Here is a 13,569-nt window from a genome sequence, read left to right as displayed (position 1 = left end):
CCATTTGGTAATGATAGCTAGTAAATGCGTGGGGTTGGTATGTTTAATATTCTGCACCCTAGAAAGAGAAAGCATTTGAGCTCTCCTGCAGTTTAATGTTTTTAGTGCTGGATGGTTTATAGTTATTAGATTGTGTCAGGGACTGTATGTGTATGAGAGAGAATGAATTTGCAGGTGAATTTGCAAAAATGAGCATCTAGCAGGATGCTTATACATAAGACCAGCGAAGCACCAATCATTCAGACTTACCCTGTTGAGATCTATCCAAGTTTCATTCCTCCCAAAGAACAAACATAATAGTAATAATGATAGTAGGAATTGCAGCAGTAATGACAGTAACATATACTCCCTCCTGCACTTTTCATCAGCAAAGAAATGCTCAGAAAAATTAATTTCAGTCATTCCCGTTCTTCAGAGCTCATAGAGGGAACCAGCCAGCAGCAAATATTGGCATTTATTGGGTACTTTCAGACAGCTTAGCCTTTTGCTTTGCTAGAAAATCCAGGAATCTCTTTAGAGTATACACCTAGATTAAACAGGTCAGGTGGGGAAAATGTCAGAATGCTGATAGCAAATTTAAGAGAGTCACAACCCCTTCAAATCCTTAACACTTGACAGAATTGTTTCTTTGTACTCTGGAATATAAGAGGTTGTAGGGAAGGAATCAGAAAATCAAACTGTCCCTATAGCTTTTAAGACCTGAAGTGCAGCTTCAGTCAGTCTCAGACTATTGTGAGAATATTGCTTATTACTTTTGACCAGGGCAGCTTGCATTATTCTGCCTACATCCCTGGGAAAGAAGCTGCAAAAGGGTACATGGTATGTTCCTTCAGGTGTCCTCTTGGCTGTGAGTTACATACTGTATAAAATGCTCTTGGAAGTGCAGAATATTTTAAGAGGTGTGTATAGTTCCCCATGCTTAATGCAAGATTAGTTATGTACTAAGGACTTACTGCCCATGAAGCCACCCAATCTGGCCTTGCTTTCCCCACTTTATTTCCACCATGCACCCTTGTTGGCTTATTTTCTCCTAACTGAACAACAGTCCCAGCTGCTAGATTTAGTAGCCCTCTTTTATTTCATTGGGTTTTCGTGCTTAGTTTTGTGCTGTCTCAAGTGCAATGAGTGTAAGAGGAATGAATAATAACATGGAGATGAGCTTACAACCAAGTTATGTACTGAATTAAATTCAGCACTCAGAGTTGTGTGAACAATTATCAATTTTACTTGTTATTGTTTTGTAACTCCTAAATCTCTTTCACTCCTGTCCCAGTTTCTCATTTTTTCCCTTAGATTCTGAGATGATTTGGCATTAACTGGAATGAGACCTGGTTTAAAACCTCTGCTCTCCACTTATGGAAGAAAAGCAGCACACAGGCAGTGCTACTCTTGTAGCAGTTCTTAGTCTTGTTTGCTTGTTTTGCACAGACAGTGTTACTCTTCTCGGTGCACATTACAAGACTTGTGTGTTACCAGCTACAAAGCTGCCGGTAAGCAGGAAAGTGGAGGAAATGACCATGATGTCACAGTGACTTTAGATGTAATGAACCTTGCTTGCTTGCTTGCCAGTTGCCTCACCCATATAACTTCCTTAGTCTTATTTATAAGCAATGCTGGTGACTCCTCTTTGGATACAAGGACTTGCTTCCTTAGAAAATCAAAATGTCAAGAGATTTGATATGTGCATTGTTTCCATGTCGGGGCTTTATTTAAATTATTTCCCATCTGTCTTTGCTTTTTTTACAGGATGCATTCATTTTCATGCCTCTTCATCTTTCAGTACAGTCATTAATGAAACCACAGAGATGTGTGCATTCCTTTGTAATGTCAATACAGCAGCCTGAATGTTCCCTGGAGCTACAGCATCTGTCACAGTGGGGACACACCCCCTGCTTCTTGTGCTGCACCCTCTGTATTCATACTGAGAGAGCTAAGGTGAGATGGGAGGTCAGTGTCAGTCTGGTAGGGAAAAAGTATGGTGAACTACAGTAGGATTTATGGGGTCTGGACGGGGAGAGCCTGTTCCTGGATATGGTTAAGCAAATGAGAAAGGACTATATCGGGCTGATACACAAAAAGGGAAGGCTAAATGCAGGCAATCAGTCAGCATTGAATTTGCCTCTTTTCACTGATTTTGCTGTCTCCCTTCTCACCACCTGCCAGGGAGGTAGAATTGGTTTGATCTGAGTTTCACGGAGCCATGCAAGGCCTACTGCATTGCTTTCAGCACTGAGGTTGTCCTCCGTGCCTGTTCCTCTGGAGACCTTGCTGGTGTCTGCTCACAGCCCTGGTCCCCACAAAAGAGCATTCAGCTCTGTCTGTATTCTTGGTTTGCATTTTCCCTTTTCCCCCTTGAATCTGTTATTTTATTTAAATTCCTCCTCTCATACCTTGATTCCATTATAGCCCTCTTCTGTACAGGTCAGACTGACCTACTCTTCTCTTTTTAAACATTGTAGCATGATCTTTCACATTTAGGAAGAAAAACCTGTAACTCTGGGGTGCTTCATTCCAGTTTTCTGCTTATGACAGATCCAGAGCATTGATGTCTGTTGTGTATTGGGTAGCAGAAATTACCAAATTACTAATATTTCTCTCCAAATAATGTAGATGGCTCTCTGCTAATTCTGTGGGCCAAGACTGGATATTGCCTCTGCTTCTGGCTACAGATGCCACTGCTGGAGATCAGAACTTTTGGAAAAAGCAGGTGATTTCACCGTTACCTGAACAGCTAGAAAGCAGCAGTGGAGTTCGCAGAGGCTGGCAACAGAGCAGTGCTGCCTGTAAAATTCTTGACATACCAGCTGGGGTAATGCCAAGCTTGTGACTGTAGTGTGCCTTGGTCTATGGAACTGCTGCAAAAATATGGGCAAGAAACAGCATGTGGAAAGGGCTCCAGACTCACTAAGGCTGGAGTCACAGTAAAGGCAAGGAGATGTACTGATGTGATGAGAGGTGAGGAATAAAAAAAAGTTATGAATTGCAGAGTGGTATGTATTGGGAGAAGTCGATGGTGTCGCAGGACATTTTATGTGTTTTACATAACAGGTGATTTTCAATGCTTTCAGGGTCACTGGGTAAGACAACATGATCTGGGTCATCAAGTACCGTTCCCTGCTACTGTAGGCCCACTGTCATTCAATCCTTTATTGTAAACTGATCAATCTTTGTCTTTAAAGTAATCATTCCCCCACAATGCTCACTGGGAGACTGTTCCAGAATCTCTTTTGTCTGATGGTTAGGAACCATCTCATAGTTACCAGCTGAAATGCATACATGGTTATCTTGCATTCATTTGTTCTTGTGCCAACATCTTATTTGAGCTAATATAATTAGTCTTTTGCTGCTGTTTTTGCTCAGAAGTATTTATATAGAGCTGTCATACCTGCACTTATTCTCATTTTGCAAATAGATTATGTCACTTAAAGGAAAGAAAAACTGTACTGCATGGAGATATCAATCCCTCTTTCCCCAAATATGTAAAAGCAGTTAGCCCTTGGTGTGGGGGTAAATATAGCTGGTCAGGGATACAGTGACTGTTTTTTGTGATTGCACTATTGTTTGTTTGTGAACTTGCTTAAAGAAGCCTCACCTCTCACTGTGCCACAATCTGAAATAAAATTAAATCAAGCTCACTTTTCTGGATTACCGGAGAACCTAAAAATAATGACCTGTGGCATCACAACCTGGTACAAGAGAACTATCTAGAAGGGAATTCGGCAATCTAGGCTGTGGCTGAGCTCATGCTGGAAAAGATGGAGGAATGAAAGGCCTCTATAAAATGAATTATAGCTGTGCTTTGCACCAAGCAGAGAGAAGAGTCATAAAGCTGAGCTTAGAAGTTTTGTGTAAAGACAGTATTGGTCTGAAGTGTAAGTACAAACGTGGGATAAACTTGAAATGAGAACATTTTCTTTCTAATGCACATCAGAAACCTTCAGAAGACGTTAAAGTGCTTCAAGACGAATCAGAGTGGAAGCTCCTTCGGCTCGTCGCTCACTGCACCGTGCAGCAACATTTTGAAATTTCTTCTTTTCTTTCATCAATTGCTCTCCAGATGGAAGTTGAGGGTTTTCAATATTGTCTGGGGATGCTGAAGCTGTGACAATCTGAGAAGCAGTTTTGACCAGCCTCCCAGTGATTTTCAAAACCTTATCATGTGCCTGGGCGGTGTACTGACCACTGGTACACAAGAGGGATAAACTCCCAAGAAGTGCTGGTCCCAAATAAGACACATGGGTCTGTGTGCCTCACATTTATTTTGATAAGAGACTTAGAGAAGAGTTTGGTGGGTTTCAGTCATGATTTCAGAATGGGGGAATGTAAAAAAAAAAACAACCCAACACAAAACCTGTTGTTTGTTCCTATACAGGATATAGCAGTGTACTTATATAGAGAGAAGTAGAGAGATTATATCAGTGTATATTCCAGTCATAACTAATTTCTTTTCTTAACAGTACCAACCAGGGAAGGCTCTTGAGTATTGGTGCTGCACTTGGAGCACAAAAAGAATGGGATGTTTTACAGTCCTGGATTCAATTCACGGTTAAATGTCTCAGGTAATGGAAGTGTTTACCACATCACTCAAGAGCATTGTATTTCCTGCTAGATTTCATAAGCAAGGAGTTTTCTTTTTTATTTAGTTGAGCTGCTTGCCTTTTCTGAAGCAATAAATGATCAAATAAAATCCTTATCTGAAAACCCCCCCCACTGAGTCTATTTCAGTTGTGGCTGTTTTCTTCACATTTTCTTCCTTGAAATGCATTAGTTTCCAGTTGAAGGAACCTGAAGAAAAGATGATTATTACCAAGAAATTTGCAAATTAGCACAGCTCAAAACACCCCCACAGCAGTGTTCTAGTAAAATGAGTGAGGCTGGGCTAAAATCTCTGTATATTTATTGGGATCATTCTATATTTGGATTTAGCAATCCTATTACTGAGCTAAAATTTAGGACTCTTTAGACACATTTGTCCTGGAAACAGCACTGGTAAATTACAAGATCTGATAGGTGGGAGGATGAGGACAGTGTCTAAATCTAACAAGGAGAAAAGTAACAGATATTCTTTCATTTCTATTAAGTGCATTTGCATATTTTCAGCACATTCAACAAATGAATAGTTCTGTGCTTGGGCAAAATTAGTGGTTAAAGAGAAGCAAAATGCACCAAATATGGTGTGTGGGATATTGCAGTGCTATTATGCAAATTGGTGCTATGTCTTCAGCAGGAGTTTTCAGTTCAATTTAAATCTACTCCAAAGGATGAGAAGAGTGTTTTAGTCAGACCACTGGGATGAGACTATGCATGGAAAAACTCCCATATAAAGAAAGATTGAAACATCAGTGAAAAGATGAGAAGGGATCGAAAATGTGCATCATGTAAGTTAAAGTGCAGAAGAAGGTGTGACCACTAATCATTGAGGACTTTTTGTGAAACAAGGAGAAAGGAGAGCTTAGTGGAGAGGGAGATGACAGGCAAAATGAAGCTTTGTGCTATGACAAAAAGAGGCAGTGGAAATCCCTGCTTTCAGGTTTCTTGAAGTAAAGGAGCACAATTTTAAACTAGGGAGGAAATTTCTGTATTAATTCTAGTGTAATTACTGTAGTTGAAAATACACTTTTAATTAAAACTCTTCCATTCTGGAAATCAGAGCCCTGCCATATTCCAGAACAGAAGTCAAATTTGAATTCTGAGTACCTTTCAAGAAATGCTCATGGGAGAGAAATGATCACATAAATGTCAAATGCATCATTTCTTAAATGTTCCTGCTCTGGGCATTGGTAGCCTTCATGTCTCAGCAATATCTTTTAGGCTGAACGTGGATCTACACAACACTATGTTCATTATGTGCTGAAGACGTCCAGCACTGCATTTTTTACCCTATTCCTCTCTTTACCACCGGTAAGCTCACAGTTTATGTCTGCATTATTCTGCACTGCTAAGCTAGTGCTACCTGCCAAGATTTACAGCGTCTTCCCTTAAGCGCAAATGGTTATAAAAATCACTAGAGGGCAGCAGTGCCATTTCTGGTCTCCTGTTATCCTGAAGTCCTGGTCACAGCTTTGTGCTTTGGGTTGCTCCTCGTAGCCAGTTCCCAGGTTCGCAGGGTATGCAAGGGCAGCTATACCTACTGAGAAAATTCTTGCATCTTCCTCAGCAAAAGATTTATGCCCTCCATTTGGTGCCTTCCTAATGGCTGGGTTTTGATGGATGATTCTCTATTTTTTCTTCAGATTCCTGTTTTTCTCTGAAATAACCCCAGTTTTTAGCTTGCAGACATTGGTATGTGCACATGCTAATGGCTGTGTTGTTATGATATGTTATATGCTTCCAAGGTAGTGCAAGCTTTGGCTGAGAGCAGGGAATATTCCTGGAACAACAGAGGTTGACTGTAAGAGCATCCGTGGATGGCAGGGAGAAGGAATTCTGCTGACCTGAGATATTCTAGAATACGTGGTTTTATTGCAAGGGTCGTGGGTAAAAAGGGCCTTGCCTTCAGCCACCAGCCTCGGCTGAAGGGAAGTCCCAGAGAGAGCGAGAGGAAGAGCAAGGGGGTACGAGTCAAGAGAGAAGGGAGCAAGGGAGCAAGGTGGCGGGGGTCAGAGAGCAGGGGGAAGAGGTAAGAGAGCAAGAGAGCAGGGAATAGAGAGGTAGAAGAAAGAGCCAGGAATAGAGAGCAAGGTCCTTCTTACAATGCATTATATCTCCTTTTGTGATGAATATTCTAATTTACAGTGACCAACCAATATAAGACACAAAATCCTATAGAATCTACATATAGCCTATAAGAACTACTACATTACCATACTATGTTATATTTTAAACTCTAAAAACTGCTCTTTCGACTCTTCTGTTTTGCTACATTGACCTTTGGTTCCTTAGCTAGCAGAAAGGTATTGTTCAATCAAAAGGGATTCTCCTTCAGCTGGCTAGGCTATTGTTTTCAAGTTATATAGTAACTAAGACTCGGTATCCTACAACTCAAAGTAAGCTTCCATTTCTATTATAGGTTTCATATTTTCAGAATCTTTTGCTAAACAATCATATTTATAAGGTTTCCCTGATTCATCTTCTCCAACAGTTGACTCTATGGCTCAGGTATGAAACTGAATAACAGGAATTTGTAAATGGCACTGTTTGTTGTTGCACTGTTGCAGTTGGCTTTGCTTAACAAAATGCTAAAAGAAAAGTGCTAAGAGGAGAGAAATACACTGGAGAATTAAAAGAATAAGAATAATTTTTGTCTTGAGCAATCCTCAAGTTTTCCAAATCTGGAACTTCCTGGGAAAAGGAATAATTCCAGTCAGATCCCCAGCTACAACCATTAGACTCTGAGGCTCCATAGCAGTGTGATGAATGGGTGCACAGCCTAGCTGGTGGTGTCAGTGTTGTTTTGCTTGCTTTCCAAAGAAATCTCACCAAACTTAGGCAGTCTCCAGGAACCCTTCAGATGTCAGTTTCAAAACCAGGAGAAAGTTTTCTCTGGTGGTCACAATCTGGTCTTTGTGAGTTCAGTAGCTTCTTCCCTGTCTGCGTCAATGACAAGCTGAATTTCAGGGCAAGGGCAAGAAGGAAAAGTTATTGTAATTCTTCTGGTTTGGTTTTTTTGACAGATCCTCCCCCCATCCCCCTCCCCAACCAAAAACCAACCCACACTTTTATTCCTCACAAAAAAGCTCTTTTCAGTGGAGTTTTAGATCTGGAAATGGACCAAGGCAACTGTGTTCAAATGTACTGGGAAGGACATGGCTCTTGGCTCTTGTTACAGATTTTAAGACCACCTTCACCAAATTCTCACAAAATCAAAATAGTGCTGCTGTGCTTTGCAAAAAGGCAGATGGACGTTTCAAAACTGAGTGTCATCAAACATAATTCTGGATAGAGATTCTTCCAAGGTCACCTCTTCTATAATTTATGAAAGTACTGATTTCTTTTTTTAAATTGACACTAGGGGTTGGTGCATCTTGAAACTCTCACAAGGTTAAGGGCTTAATTCTTATTCCCACAAGTACCTATTACAATTTGGTGGTGGAAAGAATCCTCCAAACTGATGCTAATCCATGCATTTTTGAGGCCTTCTTTACATAGCCAGAGTCGTGGAAAGGTAAGTAGAAAAGAAAAGGAGACCATTTTATGTGTTTGCACACCCAAATACACATTTTGGGCTACAAATTTTCACTTTCTCATTCTCCTTTCTATTTCACTTGCTCCATGCTGTCCTTCAGCAGGGGTTGGAATTTTGAGATGGATTTAAAACAAAAATACATGCTCTGCTTTATTATGAGCATATTTCAAGGGGAAAGTGGATTGTATTTTTATTGGACTGAATGTATTCAATTGCAGCAACTTTTATTATTTTGAAACAAAGTTTTGTTATTCAAACAAAAGCCTAAGTAGTACCCACTATGCCAACTTGAAGCATTTTTCTACAGCTCATTTTTAAATTAGCCTTCAGGATTTACTTGACTAAATCAAGCCTCAGGAAAGAGAAGCTTGCAGGGGGGGAAATCACTGCATTAGAGGTGATAAAATGAGAAATGAGAGAGACGAACATCAGTGCAAACTCATCAGCATTAGAATAAACTCAGAAATAGACATTCTACATTTCCATAATGCTGTCAGCTGCCACTACAGAGATGGATCTATTACCTCTGTTTATACTGCTGCTAACTTAATTTATAGCAATTTATTGTATAAAAGTAGACAGTAACTTGACTGGCTGGGAAAAAAAAATCCCCTTTGTGCTGAAAATAAAAATGATGATGGACATAATAGATTTCTGAAAGTAATTTGAATGGCCAGTTAAAACACAAGGTGAGTTAGATATATTTTTAGTAAATCTCAGCACGAATTGCCTACTTTCATATGCACATTTGCAGATGGATCGATAAAGGGCAGACATGGGACATTTACTTTGTAAGATTGGATGAGCCCAGGTTATTCACCTCTTGCAGGCTTTTTTATTTTGCTGTGGCTGCATGGGGGGATGAAGCAAGAGCAGAAATGGGCACAGTGCCCCCAGGGCTGAAGTCAGGTGCCTATTCATGATCAGCTTTGTGAGAAAAGAATCTGACACAGCCTTGTCCCAGAAAAAACGGGCAGTTCATGTAATTTCTGTCCAGATGGTGGAGAGGATAAGAAACACCAAGCTTTCCACAGCTTTCAATCAAAGGAAATATCTGTAAGATATTTTTCAGGCAGACACATGTATGCCCTGATTTTGCTCCAAAACAGCTGACACAAGCCCCAAACTGGAGGCTTTTGTTAATGCCTTTCCCTCATCTCAGTGTCTCAGCTCAGACTCAGCCCTGTGCTCACCACCACTACTCCATGTTCGGTCTGGAGCTGATGGCATCCTGTCAGACTGGATACAGAGCAAGATGACATTGGTTTGCAAGATACCATGAGCACATACCTAGAGGTGGTGGGATCTCACCCCTTTGTTAAAGTTCCTGGCCTGACCCTGTCAGACCTGTCCTGCTCTCAAGAAGTGGTCCTCAGTCTCTTCATTCCCTGAGCAGGAGTCTTCTGGACCTTCTCTGTAGCAAAGAAGCCTCTTGGTGAGAAGTTTGCTCTTCTTTTTCAGGCCCCCTTAAAAGTAGTTAATGAGTCTCTAGGGGTGCATAAACCAGAGACAGAAAAGCATGGCTCTGGCAAGTCTAAGGAATATAATCATCAGCCTGCAGGTAAACATGTGTTTAAATGTTTTGCTGATCAGAGATGAACTGCTGAACCGGGGCCTTGGGAGCTGCCTTGCAACCACAGTTACTCCCTTTATGACAAGAAGTTGATCTTCAAACTGAGGTGGAATGCTTTTCTGTTGCAGTATTAACTGGTTTTTCAGGGAAAAGGAAGGGGAGGTGTCTTGGTTTGGAAAGACAGGTGTCTGCTAAGGAAGGCACGATCCCATCCCTTGGGATGGAGAATGTAAACCCCCTCCCTGCAAATTATTATAATTTTGAAATTAAGGGGCTTTCGGGCAAAAATATGGGAATAGGAATAACAGTTTTTTACTAGGAATATTAAAATAAAAATATAGTAGTACAGAAAAGCAAACAAACAAAAAAGAAAACACTGACAGAGTCAGAATATGACCTGACACCCTGTTGATCAGGGTGTTGGTAGCAGTCCAGTTAAGTCCTCCTGGAGTGACAGATGTGGTTCTGTTGAGGCAATGGTCCTGTAGAAGGGTGTAGTTTTCCTCTGAAGGTCCAGTGGTGATGAGATGGGTACAGTCTTTCTCTGGGAATCCAGTGGAAACAGGCTGTCCTGGTGTTCTGAATCTCAGATTTTTATCTATGTAGGAATGCTTGGCTCCTCCCACTGGGTGGAGCATCTCACAGTGGGATAATGTAAGTTTTCTCAGTCATGCAGTGAGCCTGAATGGCCCATTAACAGAAGATATCCCCCTGAAGGGAGGATGGGTTGTGGAAGAGATAAAGAACACTGCCCCACTTAGTTTTAACAGATGGTAATAGAACATATACTTTTGGTTACATCTTGCATTGCAACCCAAGACAGGAGGATAGGACTGATAGTAGTTTGTGGCAATCTGTGCTCAGCATTAAAATATATGGGAGAAAAATTAGAAGTACTGTCACTGCTGTGCAGATACTACCAGGTTTGAATAAAACAGGGGATGAGGTAGCTGAGAACTCAGTTGCATGAACCAAGCCACAAAAGGAGAAGTGTAACACAGAAACAGTCAGGTCTGGCACATCTGATAAGGACTTTGGGTGGAGAGAGGCATGAGGAGTTTGCACAATGTCAGCTTTCTGTCTTCAGAGAGTGCTGGTCCAGAAGAATCTCACATCTCAGGACATTGTCATGAGCAAAAAATAAGCCCCTGTCACATTTGGCACCACAGTGATCCTGTTGTCTCAGTGGCATTCCCAATGGCATCCCCAGTGTTTCCAGGATTAACAGGTGTGCTTGCCCTCATGTGGATGTCACTTCAGAACTGCGAGGACTCTAATGATAGCCTGTGTTTCTCAGCCCAAGCTCTTTCCATGTCTCCTGCAATTTGGAGGCCTCCAGTGTGCTTTCCCCTGAGCAGCTGCAGGCTGTAACCACATCCTCACCTCCCATGGCTGTGGAAATTTCTGGGGTTTGTCCTGCTGTGCAGGACCAGCTTGGGAGAGCACTGGCAGAGTCCCCTCCAAAGCAGCAAACTTTGCATGGACTTCCTCCAGCATGGCAACTCACCTGGCATGCACAGAGCACCCATGTGAGTCTCATCTGGATGGTGCAAAAGGCCAGTCCTGAAGGCAAGCTCTCAGGCTGGTACCTCCTGCTTTGCTTGTGTCAGTGCCTCAGGATCAAACTAGTAATTGAACTACTTTGTTGATGCCTGTGCTGCTTCAGTTGTGAGCTTTGTACAAATAGTTGTTGATAAAACAAAGTTGCACTATGTTCAAAAGTCAAAATAGTTCTCTCTGCTTCAGGCCCTGGACCCCTTAATTTGTGGCTAGTGGAGGCTTATCAGGCTGCTAGCCACAAACTCTTCCTGCTGCAGGACTATGCTGTGTTATATGTCCCTGCTCCACTCAAAGGGAAAAGAGGAGACGAGGGAAATGCTGAATTTAGAAAGGCTTTTGATTTAATATTTCAAAGCTTTACAAAATACTCAGGCAGGGGTCTGTGTAGATTCCTCATTCTAACTGAAATTTTAGGTTAAGAAAAACAAGCTGTTGATTCATTGACTCAGGTCTTTAGTTCTGCAAACCAACAGGGAATTAATTTATAAAAGGTGAGAGTCTAGGACAGTCTGGAAGCCCACATCGTGAGTAAGCATAGAAAAAGATTTGTAAGAGTGCAAAAGGATAATGCTTCTGGTCCTTGTAGGTTTTTAGCTGCTCAAATATCACAGTAGGTGTCAGAGAATTAATAACTTTGAGGATCTGCCATCTTGCACATCACGAAAACCTCCTAATGGGGTTAAAAGAGCATAGACAAATTTTCTGAAATTTGGCGGATGTCAGCACCAGTTACAGTCTCTCCAAATTCATACAGTCAAGCAAACAACACTGGCATGTGCAACAGCATTGTAGGAAGGAAGGGAAGTATCACAATGTGTGGAAAAAGGTGACAGGTCTAAGACATGGTGCCATATGAAGCAGGATGCCAGGTTGGTTGTTGGAACAGGGAACTAGACAGGGTGAGGAGTGACACTGAAGTAGTGAGTGTTGAAGTGTGAAACAACACACGTGTCAAATTGAAATCTTCTCACTATACAGGACGTACCAACCCAAAAAGAAACATTGCTTATGATTTCAAGCCTGATTGCTGCTCATTGAGGGCCTCAGCATAAGTTTATTATCAATGTGAAAGCAAGATCTTCCTAGGAAACATGGTTAAATAAAGATTTGAACTTTAAAAGCTTGGATCATAGGGATGATTTGTGACCACTTCAGCTTACTTAACATATAGAATAGCTCATGACAGCATTTTTGATAGTAAACATTTACAAATCATTTTCTGACCACGCATCAGAAAGAAGAGTCAGTTAGCAGTGCAATGTAATGCATTCAAATGCAACACATACCACACTACTCAGCCACTCTGTAGGTTATAAACAACATCACACATTGCATTGAAATAGCTGCACTGTCAGGTCTGCAGAACTGCATGAGGTTTGCCTTCAAGTGCCATCCTGCTCTGAAAAGTAGGCTCTAAAAAGCTCATTGTGTGGCTCTGTGTTTATTCAATTGTTCTAGTCCTTGTCAGATCATAATTCTTAAAAGAAGATCATAGAATTGTAGTAGTTCGTGTTAGAAGGGACCTTAAAGCTCATTGCATTCTAACCTCCCTGCCATGGGCAGGGGTACCTTCCACTAGACCAGGTTGTTTAAAGTGCCATCCAACCTGGCCTTGAACACCTCCAGGGATGGAGCATCCACTATTTCTCTAGACAGCCTGTTCCACTGCCTCACCACCCTCACAGTAATTTATTCATAGTATCTAATCTATTTGTACCCTCTTTCAATTTAAAGTCATTAGCCCTTGTCCTACCACTACATGACCCTGTAAAAAGTCCCTCTTCAGCTCTCTTGTAGCCCCCTTTAAGTACTTAACAGTATGATAAAACTCCCCAGAGCCTTCTCTTCTCCAAGTTGAACAACTCCAACTCTCTCAGCCTGTCTTTGTAGGAGAAATGCTCCATCCCTCTGATCATCTTTGGCCTCCTCTGGGCTTGCTCCAACAGGTACATGTTTGTTCTCACTTTGGGTGCTCCAGAGCTGGATGCAGCACACTGGGTGGGTTCTCACCAGAGCCAGAGTAGAGGGGCAGAATCTCCTCCCTTGCCCTGCTGCCACACTGCACTTGATGAGGCCCAAGATAAGCTGGCTTTCTTGGCCTGCAAGTGCGCATTGTAATGGAAGGATGCTTCCATTTGAGGAAGATGCTTTTTTCCTTCTGTTTCTCAGTTCAATATTGGTTCAGAGAAGAAAGATAGATTGTCCTTCCATGTCAACTCAAAGAGGATAACTGATACATGAAAGACTTAATCTCATGTTTTCCACTGTGTTTGGGCAGCCCTTGTTTTCTCACCTGATAACACTGCTGCTG

At 41.6% G+C, this 13,569-nt stretch overlaps 1 long non-coding RNA gene across 1 annotated transcript; it reads right to left on the bottom strand.

Moving 5' to 3' along the window:
* Window positions 1–4,011: 4,011 nt before the first annotated feature.
* On the bottom strand, window positions 4,012–9,501 carry LOC136289829 (uncharacterized). Its single transcript, XR_010720877.1, has 3 exons — window positions 9,416–9,501; window positions 7,420–7,546; window positions 4,012–4,785 (listed from the first exon to the last, which is right to left on the bottom strand). It is a non-coding gene; the product is annotated as an uncharacterized lncRNA (long non-coding RNA).
* Between the last annotated feature and the right edge of the window lie 4,068 nt (window positions 9,502–13,569).

The sequence above is a fragment of the Chamaea fasciata genome, unplaced genomic scaffold (assembly GCF_029207755.1).
Source record: "Chamaea fasciata isolate MVZ Bird 193981 ecotype frontalis unplaced genomic scaffold, bChaFas1.0.hap1 SCAF_5, whole genome shotgun sequence".
NCBI classification, from domain to species: Eukaryota; Metazoa; Chordata; class Aves; order Passeriformes; family Sylviidae; genus Chamaea; species Chamaea fasciata.
The sequence above is the reverse complement of the archived record's forward strand: the minus strand, read 5'-3'. Positions and strand labels throughout refer to the sequence as shown.